Below are 19,320 nucleotides of genomic sequence, written 5' to 3'. Positions count from 1 at the left end.
CCTCTCTGAATACGATAAAATAAAAAAATAAACATGTTAACAAATAGCAATAGTCATTCAATTGATACACAACACAAATATTAACAGATTGCTATTGAGAATATGATATAAAATGTAACTTGATAATAGGTACCCATAACTCCCCAACACATTTGAAAACAAGTAAAATAGGGGAGTGATTAGTCTTCTTAACGGATGAACAAAAGATCAATGGATTATGTGAGAAAGTGAACTGTTAAACCCCTTCGAGATTCACCGACAAGGATTCCTAGTTAATAATGATAGTATAAGTTAGTTATAAATGACATAACATGAACAATGGCTTTAGGGCTTCGATGGGATTTAAATTATATTTGATTAAAATGTTATGGATCGAACGATTGATTTGTACGGTTATTATTATTGTAAACTCGTTATCAATGTTTATCATTTATTTATTGAGTCATTATTTATAAAATATCATTAGTTATACTTAATAGAATAAACATGTAATCGAACTTATAAATAATTAGTTTAAATATAATTTGAGATATATTTATGATAATATGAATATAAATAAATAGATAATTTTAATAATAATAATAATGCATAACTGATTAGATATAATATGTATTGTACTAAATAAAATATAAGTAAATAAATGTATAAATAATTATAATATATGTGATAATAATGTTTAAGGTGCTGTTTGTTTTTGAAGACAAAAACTGTCTGCAATCTGATTTCATGTCTGCAACTGAAGATGTGGTCTGAAGGTCTGCAATCTGAAAATATAAGACTGTTTGTTTTATAAACTGGATTCGTCTGCATAAGCTGAAAATTATTTACCAATCATACTTATCACAATATATAGAAGTTATTTAACATTCAAGTTATTCAAAAATACCATAATAGCACCAAGTATTAATAACAAAAAAAAAAGTAAAATAAACTCAAAGTACGTTATTTTGCATTAATTCTTGTGCTATTTGATCTCGAAGTTGACTCATGAATTGATGGTCCGCTGAACTTCCATGTCGTTGTACTTCTTCTTCTCTAATTTCACCACCATGTTGTACATGTTCATCTCCTTCCTGAAGACCTACATTTGGGTGATCATATTCATCAAAAAGCTCATCGCTTAAACCCTCTTTCCGTATAAAATTGTGAAGCGCAAAACATGCAATGGTAATATTTCGTTATGTAACCAACGAAAAGGGAGCCATTTTCTTTAATATTGGAAAGCGTGCCTTCAATACACCATAAGAACGTTCAATAACATTTCTAAGCTTTGCATGTGCATGGTTGAATTTTTCTTTGTCGGTTAATGCACGCCTTCGACGAAAATCTCCTAGCCAATACCTCACATTTCTATATGGTGCCATAAATCCTCAAGTGTGTGCATACGCATCATCACATAGATAATATTTATCTGAAAACAATTCAATCTTCAAACTATATAATGTAGATAATAAAGTTAAAATCATAAATATATACCCGAGGGAGGAAATGAAAATGGTGCATTTGTATTTGTTAAAGATTCGGACAATATTCTAGAATCATGTGCTACTCCTTCCCATCCGGCCACGAGAAACGTAAATATCATGTTGAAGTCACATATGGCCAAAACATTTTGATAACAATCGCCTTTTCCTCTTCCTCTATATATATGTTGTTTCTCAACAGGAACAATAGCATGTATCAAAGTTCCATCAAGTGCACCAATCGCTCCCTACGTAGAATTTAATAGTTAATAGTATATGTGGAAAGAAATCACCAAAGTATATGTATAATGGACCTTAAAAGTTTGTCGTAATCTCTTATGATGCCCCAGAATATTTGGATTAGGATTAAAATATGTTGGTACTATAACCTCTTTAGCAAACTCCATCATAGTTGACAATACTTCATGAAGATACTTATGAATTGTTTGTTTTGAGTGTTGAAATCTACACTTAACAAATGAAAAACGTTGATTGTGACCGAGCATCATAAAAAACATAGTCATTTTTTCTTCAAGGGATACATGTTTACTATCTTTTAGCCAACCTTTTAGTCTAAAATGTGTGCAAAGTCGAACAAAAGAATCACGTGACATGCGTAGGAGTTCAATGCATTGTGTATTGTTTCCTTGCAACAACTCTAAAGTAAAATGGTTTCCGGACATAACCGACGTGTTATCTCTTTTTCTTTTATGACGTCTCGGCCAAAAGTATCTAAGATACAAGAACATCACAATGAGGAGCAATAACTTTTGATTGTAAGCCATAACAAACCTAACAAGCAAAAAAAGCTCAAAAACTAACCTATTTATTGCCAAAAAAAAAATATTGTCCAAAATAGCCAAATATAAACACACATAATGGTTCAAATTACATAATTGTTTAGGATACAAAACACATAATGGTCATATGGCAATGTCATTCAATACAACCAAAAATAAAACACATAATGGTTCAAATTACACAAAACACATAAAGGTTCAAATTACACCAAACACAGAATGGTTCAAAATACACCAAACACATAATGGTTCAAAATACTCATATCGCTCCCTACTTGAATATCCCTAATGTCATCCCTGTCATCTTAATCCACCCTTTCAACACCTTGGGTCCGATGGTAAAGTCATCCATGCTTGTCTCATGTGTGTTGACTGACCAAAAATATTAAATGCTGCCAAAAACAAAGGATCTATAGAATTTAACCAACTAACTTTAACTTCTCATAACATTCATCAGTTGATGGTCCCTCCATGCTTTTCACCATATGCTTAAGTGCATCATGCATATCACTAGCCAAGTTATCTAGGGTAATGGAGGTTTTAGCCTTTTTCTTTGGCCTAATTTCTGAATCATTAGAGGGTTTAACACTAGGTCTCTCATTGTTGGTCGGATCTTCATCTTCATAATCTTGTTCATGAGAGTCTCCGTCATCCTCTTCTAAATTAAAACTAGCTTCTATCTGAAGTGTTTGGACATGTGTGGATAATGAAACCCCAGATACTTGGGTAGATGTCCATTGATTACCACCGTTTGCACTAAGGCCTTCAAACACAACTATGAAAAGGTCATGATGAGGCAATGGTCGTGATTTGAATGACATCGCCCTTGGGTGACCCTGCGCCAAATTAATAGGAACTATTTATTCTCATTATTCTTATTAATACATGGAAAGATATTGAAGTTCTAAAAAAACACACCTTTTAAAATCTTCCCATTCTTGAGTTGTTAAAGTAAAAATATTTGTTTGTGGGTTGTAGAGATTTCCAGTCTTGTTTCTCAAATAGCACCATCCTACATATTTTTCTTTCAAAGTATCAAAAGCATTTCTAAGCTGCTTTTGAGTCAAATTCATGCCATGAACTTCTATTTAGGCATTAGAGGACACTCCATTTTGAACTTCTAACTGAATTAATATGTTATTAACTAATATTTAGGCACTTGTAACAGAAAATTATAAACGATTTTTAATATATTTATTATTAACTACATTATACCTTTTTGATAAACAAGTTTTAAATAACATTGAATGTGATGTATGCTTAGAGCATTCCCAATAGGTTCTCTATCTCAGTCTTCAAAATTTAACTAAAAAACATAATTTGTTTAATTTATACATCATTTTCTAATAACCTCACATAACCCATTCTCCATTACCATCTCTATATTCATTTGTCTTATTATTATTTTCAATATAAAATGATTTCTAATATAAATTTATAGAAGGGTAGATGGAAATGGAGTATTGTGGAACACTCTAAATTCGGAGGCTTCTTATATCATTTCACTAAAATTTAGAGATGGAGTTTGGAGATAGAGAATGGGTTGGAGTGATTATTTGAATGTTTTTTCTAAATTTTAGAAATAAAGATGGATATGGAGAACCCATTGGGAATGCTCTTACACTTTTCTTTTTTCTATTTTCTTTTTTAAAATGATACGAAACATAATTTTCAGTTAACCAATACTATTTTATTTTCTTAAAACCAATTAAAATATATGTTTTAATAAAGATGTGTATGTAAATCAATTTATGCTAATTAGAGGCGCAAAGATATTTCTCCATTATTTTTTTACTTATATTTAGTTAACTCAATCTATATTGTTTCCAAACTTTGCAAGAAAATTCACAAATTTAATTGTGGTCCATATAAAAAATCCATTTTTCGGTTTTTAAGTAAGATTATACCAATTATTTTTTTATATTTTAATTTGAACTAAAATTTTCATAAAAACATTATGCTAAATAAAATAAAAAAACCAAAATTATTTTGACTCGAAGATTGGTTTTAAAAGTCGGTGTGCCAATAATGTTACTAAGGAATATGGATCAGAAAAACGGTTTGTGTGATGGAACTAGATTACGAGTAATTAATTTGGGTAAGCGTTTTGTTGTAGTAAAAGTTATTTCAGTTACTAATACTGCTTATCACACTTATATAATTCGTTATGGTCTAACACCTTCAGATAAGAAACTTTCGTTTAAATTGAAGAGAATGTAGTTTTTTCCAGTTGTATTATGCTTTTGGAATGACCATTAACAAAAGTCAAGTTCAATCTCTAGCGAGAGTTGACATATATCTCACAGACCCGGTGTTTACACATCGACAACTCTATGTAGCTTTATCAAGAGCGAAAGTGGTGTTAAAATTCTTATATTAAACAAGGAAGACAAAGTTACAAATAAAGTAAATATGGTTTCCAATGAAGTCTTTTTAGTAGCTTATGAATTTTACATTTTTAACTTTTGATTATGTTTTCAAAAATTGTAATTTGAATGTTGTTTGGGTTTATCTTTGTATTTCACAATCATTGGTTTTCGTACCAAAATTATTTACAACTTAAAGTATGTTGTCGTCTCGAATAACATATAACAACTTATGTTGTCCTTTCAAATGACATGTGTTTGTTTAAAAATTTAAATATTTCCACCCGTGATATGCTTGACGTAAACCAACATGGAAAGGGGGTTGATATTTTTTGGAAGTGTATATAAAAAGTAAAAAATGTTTAAAACTTTGCGTCAAAAAGGTTGAGAACACCAGGCCCGGCTCCGAGAAGACAAAAAAATTTTAGGCCGAAGGCGAAGATTTTTTGGGCCTAAAGTAAAATGAGTATTTTGTTATCTTTTGAGTTGTGTAAAAAAGTTTTATATAAAAATAAGCTTAAACATGTTTCAAATAGGACTAGAACCCACAACCTATTGGTTGAGAGTAATACCTCTTTGCCACTAAGCCAAGTTAGTTGTTATGTAATTGGGTTTAAACATTAAATATACATCTTGTTATTCATAAAAATACATATAATTTTTTTTTCAAAATTTTTTTTCGGGCCTAACAGGGTGTCGGGCCGAGAGCCGTCGACCACCCCGCTCTCCCTAAAAGCTGGCTTTGGAGAACAATGTGTTAATTATTGTTAAAAAGTAAAGTCTTTGTGGTCATAACAAAGAAATATTAACCCGTCAACCCACCATCTGTTATGATTGACACCCCGTCAACTAGAGGCGTACAAAAAGCCCGAAATGGGATTTTTTTAAACCCGGGTTTTTAATACCCGAGCCCGAACACAACCCAACCCGTAGGGTACGGATCGGGTATGACTTTCAATGTTGAAACCCGAACCCGTACCCGATCTATACCCGAAACCCAATTATGGTTATACCCGAAACACAAAACCCGATTCTAGTTATACCCAAAACCTGATTTTTTTGCATACTCGAACCGGGCTTTTTGCATACACTGGGTATTAATGTTTGTGCACATATGTATTTGTGGCACTTGCCATTGATTGTATGGCTTCCCATAGGTGTTCTTCAATTCTCCAATGTATCTTTTCTGGGACAATATATAATTACTTAGAGCAACACCTTTTGTCTTTTGTGTTTTGACATACTAGTTCTACAACTCACAAGTCCCAACACCTGAATATATGACTTTATCTTCCGTTGGCACCGTATCTAGTTCTGCAACTCGATTGTCACCAATTTGGGTTCATTTCGAGTTATGCCAAATGTCATTCAGTCCAACGAAAGCTCGATGCGTTCATTGTGGTTCTATGTTGTGGTCGGAGTCAAAAACAATTTGAATCAACATGTGAAATCATGTCGAGCGGCTCGAGTCGAAGACATTCTGAAAAGACAATTGAAACTCAGGACCGATGGACTAAGTGGAGACGATCAACTTCATCGAAGACGATTTAGTGGTTTTATCCGGAAGGACCGGAACTATCTGTATTTTTGTGCCATCTTGAATTAAAAAATATATAAATATCTATCTTCTTTAAATCATTGTTTAGTTGTTTATATATGTTTGAATGAACTTTGAAGTTTGTATGTAAAAAAATGGAATTACGATAAAATATGAAGCAGGCCTGTCGACTTAGGCTGTAGAAAACATTTTTTTAATACTCGAAGATAAGGTATTCAAGTACCTGAAAAACAAGGTTTTTGAATACCCGGAAATAGGGTATTCAAATACCTGGGTATTGAAAACCCGGTTCAATACTCGACCTGGACCTGATACATAGGGTATGGTTTTTCAAGCCAATACCCGAACCCGAACCCAACTTGGGTATTGCTTATATCCAATTTTCCAATACCCGATTATACTCAAACCCGGGTTTTCTAATACCTGATTTGTGCACCTCTACCACTAACCTGAAACCCATCAATCTGTTAAGTCACCAACAAGACACAATTTACACCCATAATCTCGGTGATTTTGATAAGTTATTACATCCACTCCACTGTACCCACAACTCCGGCCAGGGGGATTAAAACCAACTTTTACTATCTCTAGTGTATAGACGGTAAAATTTATATTATTTGCATAGTATTAAAAACACTTATTTATTTAATTATATGGTAAAAATGAGGCTGATAGAAGTTTCTGGTACTTTGGATACCCTTATGGCCTTACCACACCCTCCACTTACAGATGCACACCTTAATTTAATGTTTTTAATAGTGTGTAATTTTTATTAGGAAATGATTACAATAATCCAAACTATTAAGTATTGACCAACAATAATCCCAAGTAACAATGTGACTATTGGCAATCCCAACTATTAGTTTTGTTAATAATAATAATCCAAGACTAACCGGAAGTTAACTTCGTTAATTTATGATGACATGGCGTGTGATGTGGTAATTACGTGGCGGTGAGTTGGATTTTTTTTCTCATTATTTTATTTGGATATAATTTTGAAAGTACAAAAATGGTCCCTCTAAAATGTTTATATTTCATTTTTGGTCTATAACTTATATTTATTGTTTTTTAATATGAAACGTGTATGATATTATAGGGGTTGGTTCATGCGAGAAGTGTTTTTATAGCGAGAAGTGCGAGAAATTAATCTGAATAATTAATTATGTTTGATCTATGGCTCATAATCAAATGGCATTCTTGTAATAAATATACAACTCAAGTATAAGGCTTTAATAGAAAAGGGGGTACTTTGGTCTTATTCTTACATAACAAAAAGTTTACAATCATTGAATTCTCTAAATATTTGCTAATAAATCATTTATTGATTAAAAATAACATTATATTCTTATCCGAATTTAATACCAAGGTTTGACTTCATTTTTCTTTCTTTTTTTTTTCTTCAAATACTAAAGTAAATTACGATATAACTTCATTATATTGTTTTTTCTTTTGTTTCAAATCATAAATAATGTGATATGTGAAATTATTTTATACAAATATTATTATGTAAGTTTATATATGTACCATGCAGGTGATACGACGAATGCGTATGTGAAAACTTTTCAAGTGTAGGTTATTAGCATGACATGTTATTTATTATATATAGTTTAATATAAAAAATAATAAATTTTTATTTGTAGTGTGTATGCTCATATATTTACAGTGTGTGTGGTATTTTGAATTGTGTATGTGTAAATTATATCGTGTGTAGGTTCATATATGTACTGTTTAGGTTGCATTGCAAATTATATATGTGTATATTTTAGCGTGTGTAGGTCCATATATGTGTCGTGTACCTGGTATTTTGAATTGTGTATATGTATATATTATCGTACGTAGTTATGTAAGTTCATATATGTACTGTGTAAGTGGTATTTCTAATTGTGTACGCGTAAATTTATCATGTGTGGGTTCATATATATAATGTGTATGTGGTATTTTGAATTGTATATGTGTAAATTTTATCGTGTGTATAATCATTTATGTACTGTGTATGTGGTTTTACGAATTCGGTATTAAGTTGAAAATCTTCCTAAATTTAGTTAAGTTCGAAAAATTAAAATGAACAAATTAATCATAAACTAAAAGTACCAAAAATAAAGAATTTAAAGAAAAAACTAGTTTGTAACTTAGTTATATTAATTGATAAATTAGAATTCGAAAGATCAATTATTTTTTGATAAATGAAACAAGCTATATTATAATAATACTAGGTTATTAACCCGTGTACGACACAGGTGGAAATATTAATATTTTCGAACAAACACATGTTATTTGAAAGGACAACATAAGTTGTTATATGTTATTCGGGACAGCAACATACTTAAAGTTGTAAATGATATTGGTATGAAAACAAATGATTGTGAAACACAAAGATAAACCCAAATAACATTCAAATTACAATATTTGAAAACATAATCAAATGTTAAAAATGTAAAATTTATAAGCTACAAAAAACACTTCCTTATAAACCATATTTATTCTTTATTTGTAACTTTGTCTTCCTTGTTTAATATAAGAATTTTAACACCACTCTTCGCTCTTGATAAAGCTACATAGAGTTGTCTATGTGTAAACACCGGGTCTTTGAGATATATGCCAACTCTTGCTGGAGATTGACCCTTGACTTTTGTTAATATTCATTGCAAAACAGACTACAACTGGAAAACTACATTCTCTTCAATTTAAACGAAAGTTTCTTATCTGAAGGTGTTAGACCACAACGAATTATATAAGTACGATAACCAGTATTAGTACCTGAAATAACTTTTACTTCAACAAAATGTCTACCCAAATTAATTACTCGCAATTTAGTTTCATTACACAAACCGTTATTCTGATCCAGATTGCTTAGTAACATTATTGGCACACCGAATTTTAGAATCAATCTATGAGTCAAAATAATTTCGGTCTTTTTGATTTTATTTAGCATAATGTGTTTATGAAATATTAGTTCAAACTAAAATATAAAATAATAATTGGTATGATCTTACTTAAAAACCAAAAAAACTGTTTTTTTATATAAACCACAACTAAATTTGTGAATTTTGTTGCTAAGTATGGAAACAATATAAATTGAGTAAACCAAATATAAGAAAAAAATAATTGAGAAATATTTTTGCGCCTTTAATTAACATAAATTGATTTGTATACACATCTGGATTAAAACACATATTTTAATTGGTTTTTAAGAAAATAAAATAGTATTGGATAACTGAAAATTATGTTTCGTATCATTTCTAAAAAAGAAAATAGAAAAAAGAAATGTGTAAACATACATTCAATGTTATTAAAACTTTGTTTATCAAAAAGGTATAATGTAATTAACGATAAATGTATTAAAAGTCATTTATAATTTTCTGTTACAAGTGCCTAATTTTTAGTTAAAAACATATTAATTTTTATTTACTATCTTTTTGTTAATAAAAAAATTATATTAATATAATATAGTGTATTAACACGTTTAAAATAAAATGTTACCGTTCAAAATGTTAATAAGTAGTTCTCTTGGCGTTGAAGCTGCACGTTTAAAAAAATGTATTCTTAAAAAACATTTAAAGAGTAACTAAAAAAATATTAAAATGACTAACCGTTTGGATTACTCCTCTTATTGGAAGAAGTTGATTGATCCCAAAAATTCCGTTTTGTTTAATTTTGAACAAATCTATAATATAATATAATATGGTTAGCATATGAAAATGATGAACAACATAAATATAAAAACAAAATTTTATAGAGCATGAAGTTTCAATTTTCCTGACTTAATAAAGGATTTTAATACATAAAACAGAAAAAATTAGAATGCTGGAAAACCAAATACTATTAACCTTAGTGACAATTGTAGGTTATTTATATTTGGTGTTCATAAAGATATTATACACATTGAAATTAAAAATATTACATAGGAAACAATAATAATACAACTTACTCTACTGGATATGTAGAGTATCGGCTAAATTGAATCGACATAGATGATCAGAAATTCATTTATTTAAAAGTATTTAACCCACCAATATACTTACAGAATAGTAGCCCATGTTAGACATGGGTTGAAAACATATAAACAACCATACAATTTCATAACTAACATTTTAGACCAACACAAATAGTTAACATAAGTTTGTAACCAAAATATTAAACATTTAACTTGTATACATAAAAAGTACACAACTTACTATACACCTAAATTAAAAAAAACCAAAAGAAGAAATGAACATGTTATAATCATATTAGTCCACCATCAACTTCTTCGGCATTTCACAAAAAAAGTCATTTTGCTTCACAATCTAAAAAACAAAATAAACCATAGCAGCCTGATTAAATATAAAATTAAAGCTTTAAGGTATTATGAGTTTCATTTAAGCATTAATAAATAAATAAAAGTATATTTTATTATAAATTATTTTTTTAATTAAACTTTTTTTTATTTTGATTCAAAGACTTTTTAGTTAAATGTATTAAGTTAAATCGAAGCAATAAAGTTTTATTCTACTAATTTCACTGATTAAGTATAATTAAAATAATATAGAGATAATTAAAATAAACCGATTAATTTTAATTTTATTACATAGAAGTCATTCCCTAATTAAAATTTAATTAAACTGACTGCAATCTGTATTAAATTATGTTTCAAACTCTTTAACATAACTAATTTATTTAAAATCAATTTCATTATATAATTTTTTTTTCAATTGTATACATTAATCTTGACATTTATGCGTAGTTAAAAATTGGTTAAATAAAAAAATGGAAAGTTTGATGACATTGAATACTATTAAGAACTACAAAAGATTGTTGCAAAAGTCGTCAATTTCGGTTTTGTAAAAACATAAATAAATTAATGTAAATATTATTATAAAAAACTTTCCATTTTTCTTAAAAATTCAGTAACTAAACAATATACTATTAATTTTTTAATTATCACGAAATTATTGTCAACACTTTAGCATCATTACCTTATTTAACAATAAATTCATTAGATAATTCGTTTTACAATTTTATACATTAATCTTGACATTTGTGCCTAATTCAAAATTGGTCAAATATAAAAGATGGGAAAGTTTTTGTTATCTATTTAGTTTATTAGTTTATTTTTTAAATTGGCCGGAATAATTTAGACGAATCGATAATTCCTAATTAAAAAATTGATCAAATATAAAAGATGTAAAGTTTATTGAGATAGAAGAATATTAAAACCAAAAAAGAGTAATCAAATTCGGTTCTTAAAAACAAAAATAAATTAATGTATAAATGATTGGAATGTATCATTAAAATTAAAGATGATGAATATTTTAAAATAAATAAACAATTATAGTAAATATCTACGATTTTTTAAATATAAATTTGAAATAAGTAATACACCACATATTAAATTGGTTAAATAAATTAATGAGTTTTTAATACAAAACTTATTAACTTTCGAGTATAATCAAAAGAATATTATATAAAATTTCCAGCTAAATTTGTCATTTATGCTAATTAAAATTTGGTCAAATAAAATATGATAAGTTTGTTGAGATTGAATACTACTAAAAACTACAAAAGATTGTTGCAATAGTAGTCAGCTTTGAATTTTAAAAACATAAATAAATAATTGTAAATATTATTATAAAAAAACACATTTTTTTGGATGTTTAATAACTAATTGTTAAAATTTTCAAGATAGATTAAAAAATTTAAAACACAAAATAAAGATTGTTATTCATATAAAAATGAATTAATTTACATGAATAGTCTAAAGCTACATAAAATAAAAAATGATAGAAAATTAACAACTAAAATACATTCGTAATGACTAAAACAAACATAATCAACCTACTATCCATCAAATACTTTTTCCATGCAGTTAGCCAATCTACCAAGTTGGACGGCCATAAATTGAAATTTTTAAAAATAAATTAATGTTAGATATACTGAACTATCAAAAAAATTAGTAAGAATTATCAATGGATGTAATTGGAATAATTATCATAATCATTTCGATAAGAAAATAAATCAACAATATTTTCGTATATCTCAAAACCTTCAACATGTCTATTGAATTTTGGAAGGAGCAACTTTGGTGACCTACTCCTACCATGGCTAGAGTTAGTCTCCAAATGGTCCTTAAACTGTAAATATGAATAGAGGGAGCTCTCAACATATAAAAATAAAACTATAAATATGAATTCAAGAAATCTTACATCAATCAGAACACGCATTTGGTGACCAGGTCCTACCATGGCTCGAGCTAGTCTCTGAATGGTCCTCAAACTTCATGATCTGACCTACCTAAGTAGCAGCAAGACGTGTGCAACATATACGATGAACTGCAAATAATACCAACAATTCAAATAATTAAGTTTCATTCAAGGTACACCAACAATAAGAACAAAAGAAATATATTTATGTAAAACCGACAATACGGAAACTTTAGCATGAATTATTCACCTAACCAGTTTGCATACATCCAATTCCCAAGCTAACCTGCCTGCATAACAATCAAAAGACCAAATAAGGACAACATAATTAAATTATTATGTGAATTTCACTTACAAACAATAACAAACGATAGAAATTTGAATAGTAGTTATAAGTTATAACAGCTTCAAAAGAGTAAAAAGGATGATATAACAAATGAATATGGAATACCGAATTTATAGAAATGATTGTTGAAATGGTTTTCGAAGTATAAGATGAGGTCAAATAAGTAGTGAAAATTTGAAATTTTAAAAATTGGACATCTAATATCTGATGGGTTTGACAATAGTTATTACACGATTTTTATTTATAAATGATTTAAATTTAGAGTAAATACATTTAGTAAGGATATAAATTAATTATATTGTCAGTTTTGGTCTAAATTTGAACATTAAAATTGAGCATTCATTGTATTAGTTTCGCTTTAAGTTTGAAATTTAAATTTGAATATTAAATTGTCGGTTTTAGCTAAAAATTATTTTATAGATGATTTAAATAACTTAGTATGTGAATTAATTGTGGGTTATTGATTAATTTAATTAATTTTAAATTATTTAATTGTTAAGAAAATCATTAAAGTGATTGTTATATATAGAAACAAGAGAGTTTGTTCAATAAAACTTAATTGTTTTAATAGTATATATAGATATAGATTTATATTGAAAACAAAAAAAATGTAACTTATCCCACACATAAGTTACTTGTCATATATGAAAAAAAAGCTTTGTACTAAAATACCCATTTCTATTAAAATAAATCATAAATAACAGAAAATTTATGATTGGTTGTAATGACTTCTCACACTTCTCGCATTTGGAAACACTTCTGAAATGAACCTAATCTATACTATATATAATACACCAAACAAGGGTAAATTAAGACATCCAATTTTAAGTAATTTACATTTTTTAATGATTAATGTACATCTTATACAGCATGCAACATAAGGACAAACTTGTCCACTACAATATATGTCTTGAAACAGTTACAATATAACTCCCTTAACTTTACTCAACTTTTGTAAATTTTAAGAAATAATTACTATTTGGACCTTTATCTTTACACATACATTTTTTTAATTTTAATTGTATATAACTTCCCACCAAAGATTTTATAACGACCATAACTTTTTCATACGTTAATATTTTTTTATAAAAAATGCACCATTAAAATGAGGATTTTATTGTCTTTAATTTGGGTATGGTTTAGCTATAATTTTTCAAATAAAAAAAATTAACATATTACGAATGAGTATTCACAATTTGGTTTAACGGTTTCAAAGTTATACCATGAGCCAAACCGTTGGTTTGATTTTTTTTATCAAGAACCGAAACTGAACCCTTGAAACTTTAAACTGAATCGTTACTAATGGTTTGGTTTCACTTATTGAACTTCAATAATAAATTTACCGTCTGATCCGGTTTTATATGGTCAATTTTCTGTATAAACCATAAACCAAATCCTTTGCTATGGTTTGAACATTCGGAAACCGACTGACCAAAAGTGATGATTGGTTCAAACGTTTTCAAGGATTCAAACGAACCTTGAACATCCACAATTGTTACATGATTACTATAATTTTTGTTTCCCGTCGCATCGCGCAGGGCACCCGTCTAGTCTTAATATTATATATGTATATATGTTTGTATCATCATTCATCAGCAACTAGAACACTCCTCTTCTCCGGCCAGTAACCGCCGCCGCCATATCCGGCCGGTAACCACTAACACCAAATCTGATTGGTAACCACCGTCATATCCGGTCGTAAACCACCATCCTCTCCCCGTCTCTCATCACCCCTGCCAACCTACCTGAACCTAAAATTCTTGGATGACCCTCTGGAAGATAATACTTATTTATCTTGTTTCCAGTGATCGATTACCGTTTCTCAACAAGTTTCCACGCCGGAAGAAATAAATTTACGAGACCATCTTTATCAGTGGCTGCCAAGTACGCCAGCACTCAACCACCGCTTGAAATCGGTTTCAGATCTCATTCTTGGCAGTGACGACGACCAGCAGATCTGACAAAAGTGATGCATAGGGTTTCAAATCTAGATGATGGCGGTAGGAGATGCGAGGGTTCAGGCGGGGGTGATGAGAGAGGGGGAGGAGAAGGTGGTTACCGATCGGATTTGGTGTTAGTGGTTACCGGCCGGATATGGCAGCGGCAGCGGTTACTGGCCGGAGAAGAGGAGTCTTTGATACAAACATATATAATATAATATAATACACATTTCATATAAAAAACAATAAATATAAGTTATAGAACAAAAATGAAATATAAACATTTTAGAGGGACCGATTTTGTATTTTCAAAATTATATCCAAATAAAATAAAGAAAAAAATCCAAGTCACCACCACGTAATTACCACATCACACGACATGTCATCATAAATTAACGAAGTTAACTTCCGGTTAGTCTTGGATTATTATTAGTAATAAAACTAATAGTTGGGATCTATGCAGTTAATTGCGGCGCTATAGCGGATAGCGGCCCGGCGGTATAATAGCGGTCAAAATAGCGGAACCGCTATTTGCGGCGCTATTTACCGCTATTTTGACGATATTTAACAACCGATATATCGGTTTACTCACTGAGTTTATCGGCCCAATATTATTGACCCAAGTTTGCTAGAATTTTGGGCCCAAATCGTTTACCTTATTAACTCATAGCCCAATTCCATCTTATTTTAACCTAAATCAGTATATTATTGAACGTTAGACCGATACATCAGATCTTGTTTCTTTCTCCACCTCCAGCGCTGCTGATGCTATGACTTTTATGATTTTGGTATTATTGTATTAAGACTTAAGTATTATTATATAACTTTTAGTGTTTTATATATATATATATATATATATATATATATATATATATATATAGAAGAGAGTTCAAATAAAAAACAATTGTTTTGTGAGAAGTGTGAGAATGCTTTAAAATAAAGCAAACCATCTAAATAGGAAACTATACCATGTAAATAGGAAACTATACGGTTTTCAGAAACTACTAATCTTAACCGCTAGATTCTAGATCCAAGAGTCTAGATCTCTTCTTATGCTTCTCACAAAATTATTGTTTTTTACATTAACCCTACCCTATATATATATGTATATATATATATACCGCTATCCCACCGCAATAACCGATATCTCAGATATCGGTCATCGACCGATATCCACTATTTTTCGGCATTAACTGCATAGGTTGGGATTGTCAATAGTCACATTGGGATTATTGTTGGCCAATAGTTAATAGTTTGGATTATTTTAATCCAATATTCCCTTATTATTATTATTATTATTATTATTATTATTAATTTTTAAATTTTTTACATTTGTAATAATGACCTGGAGAGGGGCGGTCTGGGTGAAGCTTTGTAATGATCTTTGCATTTTCCGGTGGCCGGTTTCGCTGCCATGAAAACACTCTTTGCCTTTTGACGCCGAATTTCAGTTCTACAATTGCATTTCAACACTAATGAATTTGAAGGATTATTAATTTGTGCATCCCCAAAACTTAGGGTTTGCTGCCACAAGTGTATTTCTGAAGTAGATACCTTGATGCCAAATGTTACTTGCTGGAATGCCATGTATCCATCCCTTTAGAAGATTTTCCTAATAAACAATTAAGCATTTATCTACTTGTTTACATTCCTTTCAAATGACTGCTAATAACAACAATTTATTTGTCTCTACTGATAAAATCTATGATACACTGCTTATGCTACATAATAACAACAAATAAATAATAAAAGAATCCTGATGAAGAATATCATCTTTTACTCGTTTCTGCAGTTTGGATGACTAATTCTTTAGGAGAGTAGTGTCTGTGGATATTCTCTTTGCGATCCGGTCTACAAACTCATCGGCCATATCCGTCAATTTTACTATCTCCAGGCGCCTTCGTTTTATGAGTAGTCTACAAGGGATGCTCTTCAGCTTTTGGCAGCATCGAATATCTAATTCTTTCAATCCCTCCATTGCTTCTTCCTCCACTTCCCATGCCTCCAACTCCTGCAGCTTCCACATCTTCAACACCTCCAGTTTCCTAAACCCTCCTCTGACACAAACCATTCGTTTACCCGTGAAGGAATCACCCAACAGCCTCAACACCGTCAAACAAGGCAGCTGTCCTAACGTCTCCATCGGATCTTCGTTCAGCAGAGAGATTGACAATGTCAGGACCTTAACCGTTGGCGGGAATTCACTTGCAGCCGGCAATCTTTCTAGATTACCATACAGATTGAGATTTGAAAGTTTGTTTAAGGTCGCTAGTGTTTTCAAAACTAGCGTCGAAGCCTGACCTGGCCTATTTAAAGAAAACAACCTCAAAGACTGAAGATCGGTCAGCTTCTTGATCCAGTCAAGTAAGACACTTTGGCTTGCTATGCTTAATTGGAACTTAATACCTAATTCTCGAAGATTAAGCAGTGTTGTCAAACCTTCAAGTTCATTTACTGATATCTTGTCGTCTAGAACCAACCCCCAGAGGGTTACAAGAGTCGAGGAACTGCTAGGTGGCATGGTGAGACGAATATCGTTCAGATTGAGATGCCGAAGGCGTTTAAGCTTCCAAATGGAGTCTGGCAGACTGCTTATATTGGTGTGCTTCAAGTCTAGGGTTTCTAGATAACGCAATTTTCCCACTGACTCAGGGAGAATATCCAAGTATGTCCGCCTTAATCCCAGATACTTGAGAAGATATAAGTGGTCAAGCTTATTCGGCAGAGTAGGTCTGTAAACACCCTCTAGATCAAGCACCTGTAATAATCTAAAGCCACTGTTAATGACTCTAACCAAAATCGGGCCTACTTCTTTTGCAGGCATGTCCTTACGTGGGCAGTTAAACGACACATAAGACCTTAAAAGAGAGGGATTAAATTTATATCTGCGCATGCTGTTGCTGTTGGTAAGAACCCCTGTTTCAGGTCCCGTTTGGTGAATCATCCTTCGTACACCAAAGCAATCTGCAACACTAACAATATGTTCTGGATTGTGGTGGATGGAAAACATGCCTATTTCCTTGGCTTTTGGCGACAGGTAGTCGTGGAAAACAGGAACTAAACAACATTGTTTCGGGCTGTTGTCAGATCTTAATTTGGTTATTTGAATCATACCCTGATCCACCAAATCTTCAAAATGTTTTTGTGCAATATCCTCACGAGACGGTTTTCTCTCCACAAACCCCTCGGCTAGCCATAGCCTGAGTAACCTCCTTACTGGAATGCTGAAATCTTTTGGGAAAAGAGATGAGTATAACAAACAAGATTTTAAGTCGGTGTGGAGGTCGTCATAACGTTTAGCAACAGCTTCATTAGAACAATGATTGTCATTAACATGTGGTAAAACATTATTATTATTATTATTATTATTATTATTATTGTAAGAAAAGCTGAATGTCAGTTCCTTCTTTTGTGGATGAATACGTGTGATTGTGGTGAATGATCGAGTCAAAGACCCTCGTTTGGGACTAGGGATTATTGGGATTGGACAAACAGTTGAAGATGAAGCTATTCTTGGGGTAGCAACAGGCTTATGATTTTCAGTAAAATAATAAATGTTGGTTGTGAGGCTGTTTAATTTTCGGATTAGCATCCGACAAGAGTTGAGCTTATTGAACAAGAATGTTTGTTTCATTGAGAAACCGAATCTTTTCCTCTGGCGGGCAACTCGAAAGGTGAATTTCTCTATTTCATCCTCAGCCTCATAAAGGAGACAAAGATAGTCCCTTGACTTCTGGGACTTGTCGAATTCGTCTAAGACTTCTGGGCCCGCTTCAGTTGACTTTTCAATAGTTTGTTTTTGGCTATTGATTCTTCGTTCAGTGTATCTTGCAGCTTCAGGATCAATGGAGCCAAGACCACGTTTACCTCCATTTTGATCTCACAAATTCAATTGAAGTATGTATCTTTCAAGACAATATGTTTCTGTTATTTTGGTTTGTTCTTAAAAGTTCTATATATAGATTTATGACAGCCATGCCTTTTCCACTTAATTGCAAAGAATATGTCGATGAATTTCTTGTGTTGGTTCCAAACATGCACACACCTGAGAAAATATACACTTTGAATGACCTGTAGGGTTAAATATGTCATTTGAAAGTTTTCTCATGCTCTGGTTTGAATGTTTTATTTTTATATATTTTTTTCATACTTGTCAATGGCTATGTTGTGCTATTGATAATAAAAATCAATTATCATAATTATCATAAGTAAAAATCATTATTAGTTGAAGGTTGAATAAGGGTGGTGTTTGACAATTCTTTCACATGCGTATTTTCTCTGAGTTTGCATTGAATTTTCTTCTCTGGGTTTACACCCAAGCAAAGAGAGTGGATTAAGAATTCAGAATTTTCTACTTTAAGGTTATTTTTGTCTGTTTAGAAACAGTCTCCTAGTTTCATATATACTATTTATTGTTGAGTAAAAATCAATTATCATAAGTAATAAAATGTGATGATTTACTATTGTGGCCTTGTGGGTGTTGGTGTGGTGTTGGTGTGGTGTGGTGTGTTGAGGTGAGGTGTGGTGTTGGTATTGGGGTGTGGTGTGACGTAGCATGGTGATTTTATTTCACGTTAGATTGCAGCAAATATAAATATTTTGAGGTTTTGATTTTAGAGCACTAAAGTTTGTGTTTAATAAAATTTAGTTACCATGTGAATATGTGGT

General features: G+C 30.8%; 1 pseudogene; it reads right to left on the bottom strand.

Moving 5' to 3' along the window:
• Positions 1-16,453: 16,453 nt before the first annotated feature.
• LOC143602358 (inactive disease susceptibility protein LOV1-like) lies at positions 16,454-18,548 on the bottom strand (annotated as a pseudogene).
• Between the last annotated feature and the right edge of the window lie 772 nt (positions 18,549-19,320).

This window comes from Bidens hawaiensis, unplaced genomic scaffold (assembly GCF_021521415.1).
Source record: "Bidens hawaiensis isolate Kalapana, Puna unplaced genomic scaffold, B.hawaiensis_p1.1 tig00058737_1, whole genome shotgun sequence".
In the NCBI taxonomy this organism is placed as follows: domain Eukaryota; kingdom Viridiplantae; phylum Streptophyta; class Magnoliopsida; order Asterales; family Asteraceae; genus Bidens; species Bidens hawaiensis.
This window is presented reverse-complemented; position numbering and strand designations above follow the sequence as displayed.